This window comes from Odocoileus virginianus, chromosome 27, assembly GCF_023699985.2.
Source record: "Odocoileus virginianus isolate 20LAN1187 ecotype Illinois chromosome 27, Ovbor_1.2, whole genome shotgun sequence".
Lineage (NCBI taxonomy): Eukaryota > Metazoa > Chordata > Mammalia > Artiodactyla > Cervidae > Odocoileus > Odocoileus virginianus.
In genome coordinates, this window is record NC_069700.1 from 27,271,707 (window position 1) to 27,284,699 (window position 12,993).

A 12,993-nucleotide genomic window follows, 5' to 3' on the forward strand; every position below is an offset into this window, starting at 1 on the left:
ATCATGTGACATAAAAAAGAGAAACAAGTAAAATACTTTTCAAAATGTGGGGGGAGGGGGCCCTAGAGGAGCAAAGAATTAGGGCAGTAGCTGGAGGGAGAAGTGAACAAAAGAAAAAAAAAATCAGTTATTGTTTACCTTTTAAACTAGACCAGTAAAGTGAAAAGAAATACCTAAAATAAATAGATCAGCAAGCCATCTCAAGGCTTATGGATAGAAACAATTCCAAACATCTCAAGGTGAAAATATTCATCCATTAAGTGTGATCACACCTGAAGAAAAGGGGCTGGCCTCTCATGGATCTCTCCAATCCTAAGATTCTCACAAATCTGAATAATCAGAATACAAATAGGTCAGTTTATTCTTACTTTTTATTTCTAAATATATTTCTTTGCATTTCTAGGAAATACCAGAGTTAAAAGAAATCTAATTATAGAAGCATTTTTATTTTAAATCCAAGGAGAAATACTTCCAAGTTAAAAGCACACCATCAAAACAACCTTTACTCAAGAATCAGGAGGGAATAAAACCTGATTTTGTGTGTGTGTGTGTGTGGATAAGTCTCTACACATGAAATGTAAAGAATCTGTCTGCAATGCAAGAGACCACCTATATTGTTATAACACTTTAAAATGTTATTCTAAGGAGAGTTGAATGCCAATTCTAAAATAAAAAATAAGAAACTAAGTAAACTGATTATCTTTTTAAAAAAAAAACAATAAAAATCTGAAATACACTGCAAACAACTTTTAAAGGTAGGTGATTTTAATACATATAATAGCAGTCTTAATATTCCTTAGTTGTGTTTGAAATATTTAGTCTACATAACAAATTTTGCAAGTCTCTCCCATATTACACTTACCACAAGATTTTGAAATTCTCTATCTCCCCAAATTAAGCTTACCACTAGTAAGTAGTGAAAGGGCTGGTTCTCAATGAGGGAGAGGGAAAATTCAGGTTAGTTCTAGCCTTCCATGAAGAACTCAGGTACTACCTCAGACTGTACAGGGAGCCATTTAAAGCCCAAGAGCCGTGAGTCAGGCGGGGCGAACTAAAACATCCACAGTAAGACTGTTTCATCATCTTTTACTATTGTCCATCAGGGCTCAGCTTCCTCAGAGTCAAAAAGAAAAGGAAAAAATCCTTCTGACGCAGTATCTTACTGGCCTTAAATTCAACCTACAGCATGGCCTCTTTAAAAGAATGTTTCTTTATAGAGTGAATCATACTTTGTACATTTTAAATCCTTTCCCCCAAATCTGTACTATGATTACACTGACAGCATTCCAAGCAAGGGAACAACTTGAGCAGCACCATATCATGTTTAATTAAGGTTCTGAGTGTTCTCACTTCCAATCAGGAGTTTTGTTTAGTGAAAGATATGATTCATAATCTGATTGCTTCCAAGTATAGAGCTAAAATGGGCCCTATGTTTGATTCACCATGCTATGCAAATTGAAACTGAATTATCTGCAGAAGGAGCTCTGACCTAAAATCTGATCACTGACACAAGATTCTGGGTTTTTTGGTCACCATTTTTTTTTTTAATTTTTTTTTTTGGTCACCATTTTTAATTATCAACAAAACACTACCTTTTCCTATTTCTCCTACTGAAACAAAGGTCATCCAAGTTTAATTTTAGGACCTCAAAATATTTGAACTTGTAGGCAGTCATTTGTAGATAAAATTTCAACATGGTTTTAATACCAATGGCAAACTGTATGAGGTATGGACATGCAGTATATATTCAAACCCCACCTCTGCCCCTTAGTAACGTAACCTTGGGTAAGCTATTTATCATTTCTAAACCTCAGTTTCATTATCTATAAAATGGAGACAAACCTATCTACAGGGAGTTCTTTAGGATTTTATAATACTTAACACCCATCAGGGCCTGAAATAATATTAAGGTTTAACAACATTCTTTCTCTTTCCCCTATTTTCTTTCTAATCACAGGTTGGGACTCCATGTTTAATTTCTGATGATACTAGGAAGCACCATGGATTTCAGTTGAAAACTGAAATAAGCCTAAGCCTTTCCTAGAAAGCCCACCGTGTGGGTTTCCCAGGTGGCACTAGTGGTAAAGAACCTGCCTGCCAATGCAAGAGATGCTAAGAGAAGAGGGTTTGATCCCTGGGTTGGGAAGATCCCCTGGAGAAGGGTACGGCAATCTACTCCGAAATTCTTGCCTGGAGAATCCCATGGACAGAGGAGCCTGGCAGGCTACAGCCCACGGGGTCGCAGAGTTGAACACAACTGAGCATGCATAGAAAGGCAATACTTTTCATATCTCATTCCCTCACATTCAGGATTTTTATTTCAGGTAAAATGAATGTTCAGTGTGTTTGCAAGATAAGCCAAAGAACCCACAAAAACAGAAAATGTTCAATTTTCCAACTTTATTAAAAAGAGATGTATAATTAAACACAACTACATAAATCAGAGTTGATTAGGAGTACAGGGAAGGGGAATCTGGGTTAAACATCCGGTGCAGTGAGGTTTCAGGTTTCTTCCTGAATGGAAGCACACACGAGGTAAGATCAGGCCCCTAGCTGCCTCTCCCCAAGACCTCTTTCTTCCACGTCCCCATCCCATTTTCGCTGCCAGTTCTGAGGCCTCCTGAGCTACACCACGCATGTACAACCGCCGCAGCAGAGCGGCCTTCCGGGCCCATTTCCATTCCATTCAGTTTTCCTTTTAGGGCTTTCCTTTAAAGGCAACACCTCCTTTCTTCTCTGTCTACATTCCCACTTCACCTTCATTTAACCACCCCCTCCCCCACTGTATTTTTCACTTTTACTCTAGAACACTACTGTCATGAGAGAACCATGCGATGCAGGTGGATTTGGTGTATTGTTTAATCCATGTTGCCTCCCTGCAACCAAGTACCACTCCTTTCCTCCATCTTCCCCCACATCTCACACATTTCGCAAATTTCTTCCCTTCAAACTCAAAACCTTTTGCCTCTGCCCTCTGACAAATGACCTTGCGATCTTCTCAGGAAAGACCTCTATTCTGAATCCTATCATCCACCCTGCTCTCCTCTTATTTTACAGTTACTTTTTCTGTAGGCAATTTGGGGAACAGAGGAACCTTATGAAAAAGCGAGTAACAGCAGTGTGAGGAAAGAACAGAAAAAAATGAGGTTAAGGAGAGTGCTACAAAGTTCCACTTGGTATTATCTGAATTTCTAAAAAAATGACCTTCCCTTATTTCTCTCCCTCTCCCTTTAACCTGACTTTCCTCTCACCCACAGCCATCAGAATGTACTACAAGTCCTTGCTGATTTCTATCTCTAAAAAAAGTTTTTATTTAGTTCCCATCATTCTGTTCTACCTGGTTGTCTAAGTAGTTAGCCAGCAAATGTTTACTGAGTGCCCAGCTTGTTTTAAATGCTCTGCTAAAGGCTTAGAGAAAGTCGGTGAACGGGGAAACGTAAGATTTCTCAGTCCTACTCCAGAAGCTCTGTCTATAGATGATTGTTTCGCCTACTCAAGTTTGGGACCATGATAAGAGGAGTTACTGTCTCTTAACTCTCAATAATTTGAGATATGATTTCGAAGTCTTTCTTCCATAGAACCTGGGTCCTCAGCATTGAGAGCACAGAGTCCTAACCACTGGACCACCAGGGAACTCTTAAATTCATTTAATTGTGGTAAAACACACAAGATTTACCACTTACGTGTACACTTCATTGGCTCTAGGTACACACACACTATTATATTCGGTTGGCGAAAAAGTTCATTCTGAGTATGTTGTTCAATAGTTCTCAGTGAAAATGAAAAACACGTTTTTTTTTTTACTTAAAACCAAACGAACTTTTGGGCCAAACCAATAAAACCTATAGTCACGATCCAGCTCCAGAACTTTTCATTATCCCCAGCTGAAATTCTCTACCATTACGTCACTTTTTACTAACCAAAAGTTATTTTCATGGTTAAATTCTTGGCCCCCACTCCCATTATCTTGGTTCATCACTGTTACCCCCTTGCAACCACCCTCGAATCCCTGGCATCTCTCTTCCTATCACATCTGGGGGCAAAAATGCCAATCTTGGTTGAACTGATCACCTGGTTGCTTTTACTTCGCTTGTAATAAACAGTGGTGGTTAGCTGGTGGCAGAAAACCACACAACTAACTGGACTGATTGGTTTCACCTTAAATGCAGATCCCCGCCCCGCAATGTGCACCTAGGCATTCAGCAATGCCCAGCCACCCAATCGAGTATCACAATGAGTTCACTGTCCTGCCGTCCAAAGCGAGGTGTCCTCCTTCTCTCACATCCACACCCCTTCCTCCTTTAAGATGCTGGCCCTGCCTCAGACTCCGCTGAGAGAACAGAAACCGTGAAACAGAAAGCCCTGTATTCCACCTCCAATTCCTAAACCTCTCTGCCTTCTCTCCTGCTACACTGCAAGTCATCCTGCTCCCACCAAAGACAAACCCTCTTGTATTCTGACTCTTCTCCTACGGAAGAATGTTGTTCCTTTGGCAGGAATTCCCTAGTGATCCAGTGGTTAGGCCATGCTGCTTTCACTACCTTGGCCCAGAGGCAATTCCTAATTGGGGAACTAAAATCCCGAAAGTGCAGCGAAGGAAGGAGGGAGAGAAGAGAAGTAAAGAGAAAGAATTCTGCTCCTTTGGTAGTCTTATCTCTCTTCTGCGTCAGTCTCCCTCTATTAGACAGTCTCGGTAGCTTATTGAAAATGCTCTTCTATTTCCCATCAGTTTTTAAAATGTGCTTCCTTGACCCCACCTCTCTCTCTCTCCAACTACTGCTGTACCATTTCTGTCCTTGCTTTATGGCAAAATTTTCCCAACAAGTGGGTCACATTTGCTTCACTCTCATTCTCAGTTCAGTTGCTCAGTCATGTCTGACTCTACGACCCCATGGACTGCAGCACGTCAAGCCTCCCTGTCCATCATGAACTCCCGGAGTTTACTCAAACTCATGTCCATTGAGTCAGTGATGCCATCCAACCATCTCATCCTCTGTCGTCCCCTTCTCCTCCCGCCTTCAATCTTTCCCAGCATCAGGGTCCCTTCAAATGAGTCAGTTCTTCACATCAGGTGGCTAAAGAATTGGCAGTTCAGCTTCCAATGAATATTCACCATCCAATGAATATTCAGGACTGATTTCCTTTAGCATGGACTTGTTGGATCCAAGGGACTCTCAAGAGTCTTCTCAAACACAACAGTTCAAAAGCATCAATTCTTCTGCGCTCAGCTTTCCTTATAGTCCAACTCTCACATTCATACATGACTACTGAAAAAACCATAGCTTTGACTAGTCAAACCTTTGTTGGCAAAGTAATGTCTGTGCTTTTTAATATGCTGTCTAGATTGGTCACAACTTTTGTTCCAAGGAACAAGCACCTTTTAATTTCATGGCTGCAGTCACCACCTGCAGTGATTTTGGAGCCCCCCCAAAAAGTATTGTCTCTCACTGTTTCCATTGTTTCCCCATCTATTTGCCACTAAGTGATGATAGTGATCATCACTATGTGAAGCCATGATCTTAGTTTTCTGAATGTTGAGTTTTAAGCCAACTTTTTCACTCTCTTCTTTCACTTTCATCAAGAGGCTCATTCTCTCAGTGCATTCCAATTTGGCCTTCATTCCATGTGCCACTAAAACTACTTGTCAAGACCGCCAAATCCAAGTGGAATTTTTCTCTCCTCAGGATTTAACTTCTCAGTAGTATTTGGCACAGCAGACCACTCCCTTTTCTTGAAATAGATAAATTCACTCTCCTGCTTTAGTGCTGAGCCTCCTCGGTCTCCTTTGCACCCACTTCACTCACGGGAAAGTTTCAGGCTTGATCGTTAAGTCTTCTATGCTCACATATGACCTCAACCAGTTCCATGACATACCATCTCTATGCTGGTGACTCTCAAAATTTATGTCCACTCCCTTCAGCTCAACTTGAACATTCACCGCCTGCTTGACTTTCCACTTAGGTTTCTGAAACACTTGTGAGACATCCAACGGGTTCCACATAGATCTCTAGTTACCCACCCCTCCCAGTCTTCTCTACAAGCAACTGGCACCACCAGCCACCAGGCCGTAAGCCAGGAATCTGAAGGAATCCTTTGATTCCTCCTCCTGTCCCTCCACAGACAACCCATGAAGCAAATACTCTTTGATTCAACCTCCAAAATCTCTCTGAAACCCACCATCTGCTCTGCTCCATCTCCATGGCACTTGCCTAAGATACTGTCAAACTTGAGCTGACCACTGCAGTAGTTCCCTAACTGCCCTCTCTGCTTTCTGTTCCACAGAGCAGCCAGTGATGTTTAAAAACAAAAACATATCACTCCCCTAATGAAAGCCCTACAATAACTTCTCCTTTTCATTAAAATAAAATCCCCAAGCCCCTGTATGTCTTAAGAGGCCCTGCACAACTTCTCTAACTCCATTTCACTGCATTCTCCTCCTGCTTCTTTCTGTTCCAACATTCCTGTCCTTCTGGACCTTTCAGGGCTTTGTACTTGTTCCCAGGCCAGGAATGTCTCCCCAGCTTTGCACAAGGCCAACACAAGTTCATGTGTCAAGTGTTAGCTCAAATGTCACCTTTTCACAGGGACACTCCTTGACTCTTCCTAGCCAAAACAATACACTCTTTCCCCCATAACACACTCTTTTGGACCCACCAGCTTATTAACTTCTTATAAGTTTTTTTCTTAATCCTTAATTACCTTGATTATTTGTGTTTCCTTATTTCCTGTTTTTCACACTACACTACAAATTTCATGAGGGCAGAGATCTTGTCTGTTTTGAATTCTACTGAAGGCTACTTGAAAATAAAGCTACTCTTTCCCTCTGAGCAGGCTGATTTTAGATCCACGCCCCCCCCCCCCCCCCCCCCCCCGCCCCGGGCGCCCCCCACCCCTTCAAGCTTTACTGGATTTTAGTCAAAATAATTGCTGTGGCATTTACTCCATGAAAAACAAGCAGAGAAAAACCACATGGGACAGTCAAATACTAGAACTCCACCCACTCACTAGCCTAGACAACGGACTGCACACAGGTATCCGCAGTGGCCCCTTACAAAGCTCTTTAAAATGTAGGACAGAGAAATGTGGATATAAGAAAAAACAATATAACTCTGACACCTGCATCAAAGGTTTCAACCTTTCCCCCTAGCAATCACTTAACACAACAGTGATTTCAGAAGAAAGAAAAGCACAAAATAACTCAAATATGTGATCTTTGCTCCAGAGAAGTTAATGATTTCCTGACTTGGTTCTCTCATTTTGGTCTGGCTGGCTAGTCATTATCTGCTCTGGATGTTTCTTTCTAACCTACCGTGTTCTTAACGCATATTCTGTTCCTACCAAGTCTCATGTTTAGAATAAGTTCCCCATCCTACTTTCCAAAATGCAAGAAATATCTTCTCAATTTAAAATTCAGAAAAGAACTCGTTCTTTCAAGGATTTATCTCTAGGTTTTGATTTCAGGATATCTTCTATCCTACTTCTAACTTCTGTATTTCCTAGATTCAATTCTATTTTTGTTCCAGAGCTATCTTGACTAAATTAGATGGCCTGGCTGGACGTGAAACCAGTATGTTATATAACTTCTCAGGAGAATGAAGCTATATATGTATTTTAAAATGTACTAAGATTTCAAAGTCTTGGGATACCTAAGATTTCTTTCTGTAAGGAAATCATTTCAACATTTTGATAAATGGCAGAGGCAAAAAATAAAAATAACGTTAAGCAATAAAATTATGCTGAAACTCAAAATGATATGAACCTCAAGTCTCATGTTCCAATTCAAAAGATAGCCAGCAGCACAGTGCATAGTTTAACACAGGGATGTTCTGAATACGTCTCTGGGTCACAATGAAGTCGCCTGGAGAGCTTGGAATAACACAGAGTCCTACATATTTAGATCCAGGCGATCCTAGATGAGCAAGAATTTCAAAATTTTTGGAGGGAGTTACAAGCATCAAGAAATGGAAAGTCAGAAACTTAAAACTGAGAGTGTCCAATACATCAGACCATTTGAAAAACCCCAACTGTCCCTAACCAATAATGGATATTACAAATCTGCATTTTAAAAACATCTCACCAGTTGATTCTGATGCTCAGATTTGGAAATTAGATACAGAGCCAAGAATAGGGCTTCTGGGACCCACTGTCAATTCTATCACTTAAAACTTTGAGCCTGTGAACAATTCAACTATCTTGGCAAACATTAGTAGTTCCTTCCCTGGTAAGTAGATATTAAAAACCAATACTGCAGGGCTGATATAATAAATAGGAATTAAAAAACACCAAGCACAGTTCCTGGCAAACGACAGTGTTCAGCACAGGGTAGGTCTTAAAGGGCCTAAAAGCATCCACCACAGTGACTGTAAACACAAGGACATACCTAACGGTGCCACTATGTTACTTTTATCCACTAGAAATTAACTATTTACTTTCCATCTAGACCCCTAAAAAGATCAGAGCTTTACAGACTCCTCCCAAAAATCTTTTCAGTAACAAAAACAAAGTTAAAAACCCACACACCCATTGTTATACTGCTACTACAAGACAGCTAAGTATTTTTATGAATGCTTCTAGGAAACATTTTAAACAAAAAGTGGGGGAACTGAAAAGTCTTAAACTGATTAGAAAGATATGAACCAAAACAGTACCCCCCCCCTTTTTTTTTGAAAGGAAAAAGTATCCGGGGTGTTTCAAAGCGAGTTTAATTTTTCAGATCAGCGGTCTAAGAAACTACCGTCATTTACTACCATTTGTAACAGAAAGGAAGTTTCAAACCACTGGAACCCATTACCTTCCCACAAATGTAACAACCAGAGAAAAGGTTGTCCAGGATTGTGAAAATACAACCAAGAAAACTAGCAGGGGACCCATACAGAACCACGATACTGGAAGGCAGACAGACACTCTCCTCGACTTTTTTCCTGCAATTCTGCAACTGGGTTTGACTCTCCTCTCAAAATGACGTGGAAGAGGGCGAAGGGAAAGCCTCCATGATCTGCCCCCAGCCAGGCCAGGAAAAGCAAAGTCTTCCAGGTTCAAGCCCTAGGAAGACATGGGGAAGCCTTCATCTCCAGTCTTGACTGGGGCTGGGGGTGGGATGCGGGTTTAAGGAGAGATCCCTCGGCTGCAAGGCCCGACTCTGTTTTCCCTCAAAGGCAAGTGGTAAAAGGAACAAGACGCCGCGGTCCCCAACCCCTTCCCGCTCTGAGCCGGCGGCCTACTCTTTCGGGTCTGGGGGCACCGGGAAAGACCAGACTACTCCACCCAAGGCCCACATACAGACTTCGGCCCGCGGAGCGTGGCCCCCACGTCCCGGGCCTCCCAGCGCTCGGGCCGGCGAACCGTCCGAGAAGGGCGCTGCCCGTGCCGCCGGGGAAGATGGCGCCCGCAGAGCAACTGCGCCACCACCACTGGCGAAGGGCCAGGCCCAGCGCCATCTTAGCGCCTTCCAACCGCCCCCTCCTCCCCGCCCCGCACAACCCCCGCAAGAGCCTGCGTCCCGGCCGGTCGGGGGGCGCGGAGCGCGATGAGCTCGCGCACTCTCAGCCGAAACAGAGTGCCACCGAGCCTCTCGTCTCTTCGGACCGGCCGCGCGGGGCCCGCAGGAGGAGCCCGGCTGGGCCGCCGGTCCTCCGCGCGGCGCGAGGGCTCGTCCGGGCCCGGCCGCGGGTCGTCGGCGGTGCATCGGCCCAGGCGGCGAGGCCACCGGGGAAGGGCCAGGCCGGCCGGCCCCGGCGCGCGCGCCGGGAACCAGGCCGGAGCGGCCGGCTGGCCCCGAGCTCTCCCCGCCGCGGCCGGCGGCACAAGCGCCGGGAAGGAGGAAGCCAGGATGAAAAATAAACCCCGTCCCCGCCGCCTCCCTCCCACCCGCTCCCCTCCCCCTCTCGAGACGCGGGGTCCATTTTGCCGAGAAGAAAGAAAATGCGATTCACACCCAAGAGCTTCCGAGAGAGAAAAGAAACGAGGCGGGGGGAACCGAGGGGAGGAGATTGGAAAAGCTTATTTTTCTTCCTCGCCCGCCGTCACTCCTGGCCCTCCCTGCCCCCTGCTCGCGGCCCCGCCGCGCCCGTCCTCCCCTCACCGAGCCCCGCTCCCTCCTTCCCGGCTCCCGGCGGCTCCGGGGGGGCGGAAAACACACTCGCACTCGCGCACACAACTAATTTTAAACCGGCTCAATCAATGAGTCATTAAAAGGCTTCCCTCCCCTCTCCTCCCCACCACCAACCGCCACGCCACCCCCCTTCCCAGGCTTCTCCCTCTCCCCGCTCCAGAAATTTGCATCCGCGGAAAAGAAAAAAAAAAAGGCGCCAGGGCCCCCACCCCGCCGAGGCGCCCCCAGCCCGGCCCCGCCGCCCCCTGCCCGCCCGCGCCCCCGCCCGCGACACTGAACTTGGTCTTCCCGGGGCCCGGGCATCGCTGGGAAAGGCATAAACACTCGATTCCCCTTTTCTCCGTGTCCATTAAACATCCACCCACCACCACCATCACCCACCCACAAACCCACCCCCCCCCCCCAAAAAAAAAAACACAGCCTTAGCCAATAGCTCTCTGGGCTGAAACCTAATATCCTGGTTTTGGCAACTCGGTGTTTAATTTGCTCCTCTTTCTTTTCTGTCTGTCTGGAGATAGATCTCCAGCCCCACCGCCCTCGCTTTTCCCCTCCCCGAAGGAAAGAGGCAGAGGAAGGAGGTTGTGTGTGTTTTTTTTTTTTCTCCTTGAAATTTTTATCACAAAATTATAATACACTCAAAGGGAAACTCACCGTCATGAAAAAGCAGTGCCTTGTCAACGGGGTTTCTGCGCCATCGCACCAGGGGCGGCGGCGGCGGCGGCGGGCGGGCGCGGGGCGCGGGGCGCGGGCGCGGGAGCTCCCGGCCGAGCGGCGCCGGCCACACGCGCTCCGCTCTCTCTCTCGCTCACCCCCGCGCCGGGCGGCGGGCGCCCGCTCCCCGCGCCCGCCCGGCCTTCATGCTCTGCGCCCGGGCAAACCGCTCGCCTGCTCGTCTACCTCCAAACTTCGGTTCTCGCCTAGCAAAAAATGCGGAGATTAGGATTTTTTTTAATTAAAAAAAAAAATTTTTTTTGTTGTTGTTTAGAAAAATCAAACTCCAAAGCTGATAATTCCTGCTTCCTTTGGGATTCTTTTTAACCTCAAGAAACGTAGTGGTTTATTCAAGAAACAGGGTTTTTTGGGGTTTTTTGTTTTTTTTTTAAAGATCTACGAGATGCGTGCTATTCTCAGCAGGCGCCCTACACACACACACACACACACACACACACACACACACACACACACACACACACACACGCCAGTTTTAGCTGTGGGGGTGCGGGGGGAGCGCCAAGAGGGGGGTTAGTTTAAAAACAAAAGACACAATATTTGTTTAAACTCTAATTAGAATATGTCCCAGTAAATCCTTTTTTGCTTATGCTTTAAAAAAACAAAAGCGAAAACATCACTTTTAACTTATTTGGTAATTCATTCCAACTTTTAATTCTACTAAGCTTTCCTTTGCAACACCCTCTTTCCATTCCGAAGTGTAGTGAAACCTTATCTGTAAACCTGTATGTCAACATTTAAAACACACACACACACACACAACACTTTAGCAGCCAAGATGAAGGTGAGGCGGGAAGTAAGTCACTCTTAAAACATCCAGTTCCCAGTGTTTACTCTTTATGCAGATACCTGTATCGTCACATTTGTGGAATTTTCACGATGTGATCCCCAGTCTTAAAAAAAGAGAGCTACCCAAACATCCATTGAAATAGAATAGGTTAAAAAAAGAGAAAGAGAGCTACCTAGCCTTTTAACACTGTAATCCAAGCATGATTACCACCCATATTTAATCTCAAATTGAGACGTCTCCATAACCATCCAGCATCCAGAGCACTTAAAGAAATGTTAATTATGACAGTGTGGATTGGGAGTAGGTGCCTCGGTGGTTTAGGTTAATTACATTTACTTTTCCTGTAAATGCCCACAAAAATAATGTCGGGGGGGGGGGGGTTGTTGTCTTTTATTTTAAATAAATATCAAAGTAAAAGATGGATTTTACAAAAATGTAATTCAGAGTTTTAAAAATACATATGTAGGCCCCAGAAATACTTTAAAATTATTTTAAGTTAGTTTATAATACATATAGCAATGGGGTTCTGCTGATAGAAAGCTCAAACTCATATCCCCCAGATACTGAGTTCTAAAATTATCCTTAGATTTAAATTATTTAAGTGAAATTGGTTAGTTTCTAATACAAATCCCCTGAGCATTAAAAACCATAATGGTAGCATACCATGTTTGCTTTTATAAGGATACTGTAACTATGCTATTTTATTGTACAAAATAAATAATGTCAAGGTTGGTATACAATGTTGTCATATTCAAGATAGATCTCTTCAAAAAACAAATCATATCTTGTTCAAGTAACTGCCACTCTGTCATTCACAATGTGTGCTTTGTATTTAGACTGGCCTTAATAAATACAGTCAGTGATTTAGTATCACATAGTATCATGGAGGTGTTTTCTCAGAAGATACGTGTTGTGTTCACATTCAGCCAAGGTCTTCCTGGAACTGAAGTCTTTGCATAAATTAGCATTATTTCTCTACACTTGACAGTTGAACCAACCAGTTTTCTAATTGGCTTGGGAAATTTTAAAACCTGTTTTAAAGTGCCTTTGGATTGGCTGGAATTTAATTATAATACACATTTTGAAGAATTACATTTCAAAGGAGTCCATGGATTATTCATTGCAATTAGGGCCCACCAAGCAAGTTTTACAGCTGTTGGTTCACAGCTCCAATGAAATATTAATGGATTTCAGAAAGCTGTTCTCCCTAGTCGGCCAAAACCCCTAAAAAAATACAAATCTGACTTTAAAATCACTCAACAAAGAGGTGAGCTCCAGAAGAAGATAGAGCACTGTGGGCTTTCTCACAAATGCCCAAATATCAGAGCTGACATTTATTAAGGGCCTACTAAGTCCTGCCAGG

General features: G+C 44.0%; 1 protein-coding gene across 2 annotated transcripts in view; it reads right to left on the reverse strand.

The window, feature by feature from the left end:
- The window catches only part of BICRAL (BICRA like chromatin remodeling complex associated protein), a 105,160-nt gene that overhangs the window by 65,351 nt on the left and 26,816 nt on the right, over positions 1–12,993 (reverse strand). For both annotated transcript variants that reach the window (XM_070456418.1, XM_070456419.1), the window contains exon 2: positions 10,763–11,028. The gene's annotated coding sequence lies outside the window, so the exon portion shown is untranslated. The remainder of the gene's footprint in view (positions 1–10,762; positions 11,029–12,993) is intronic.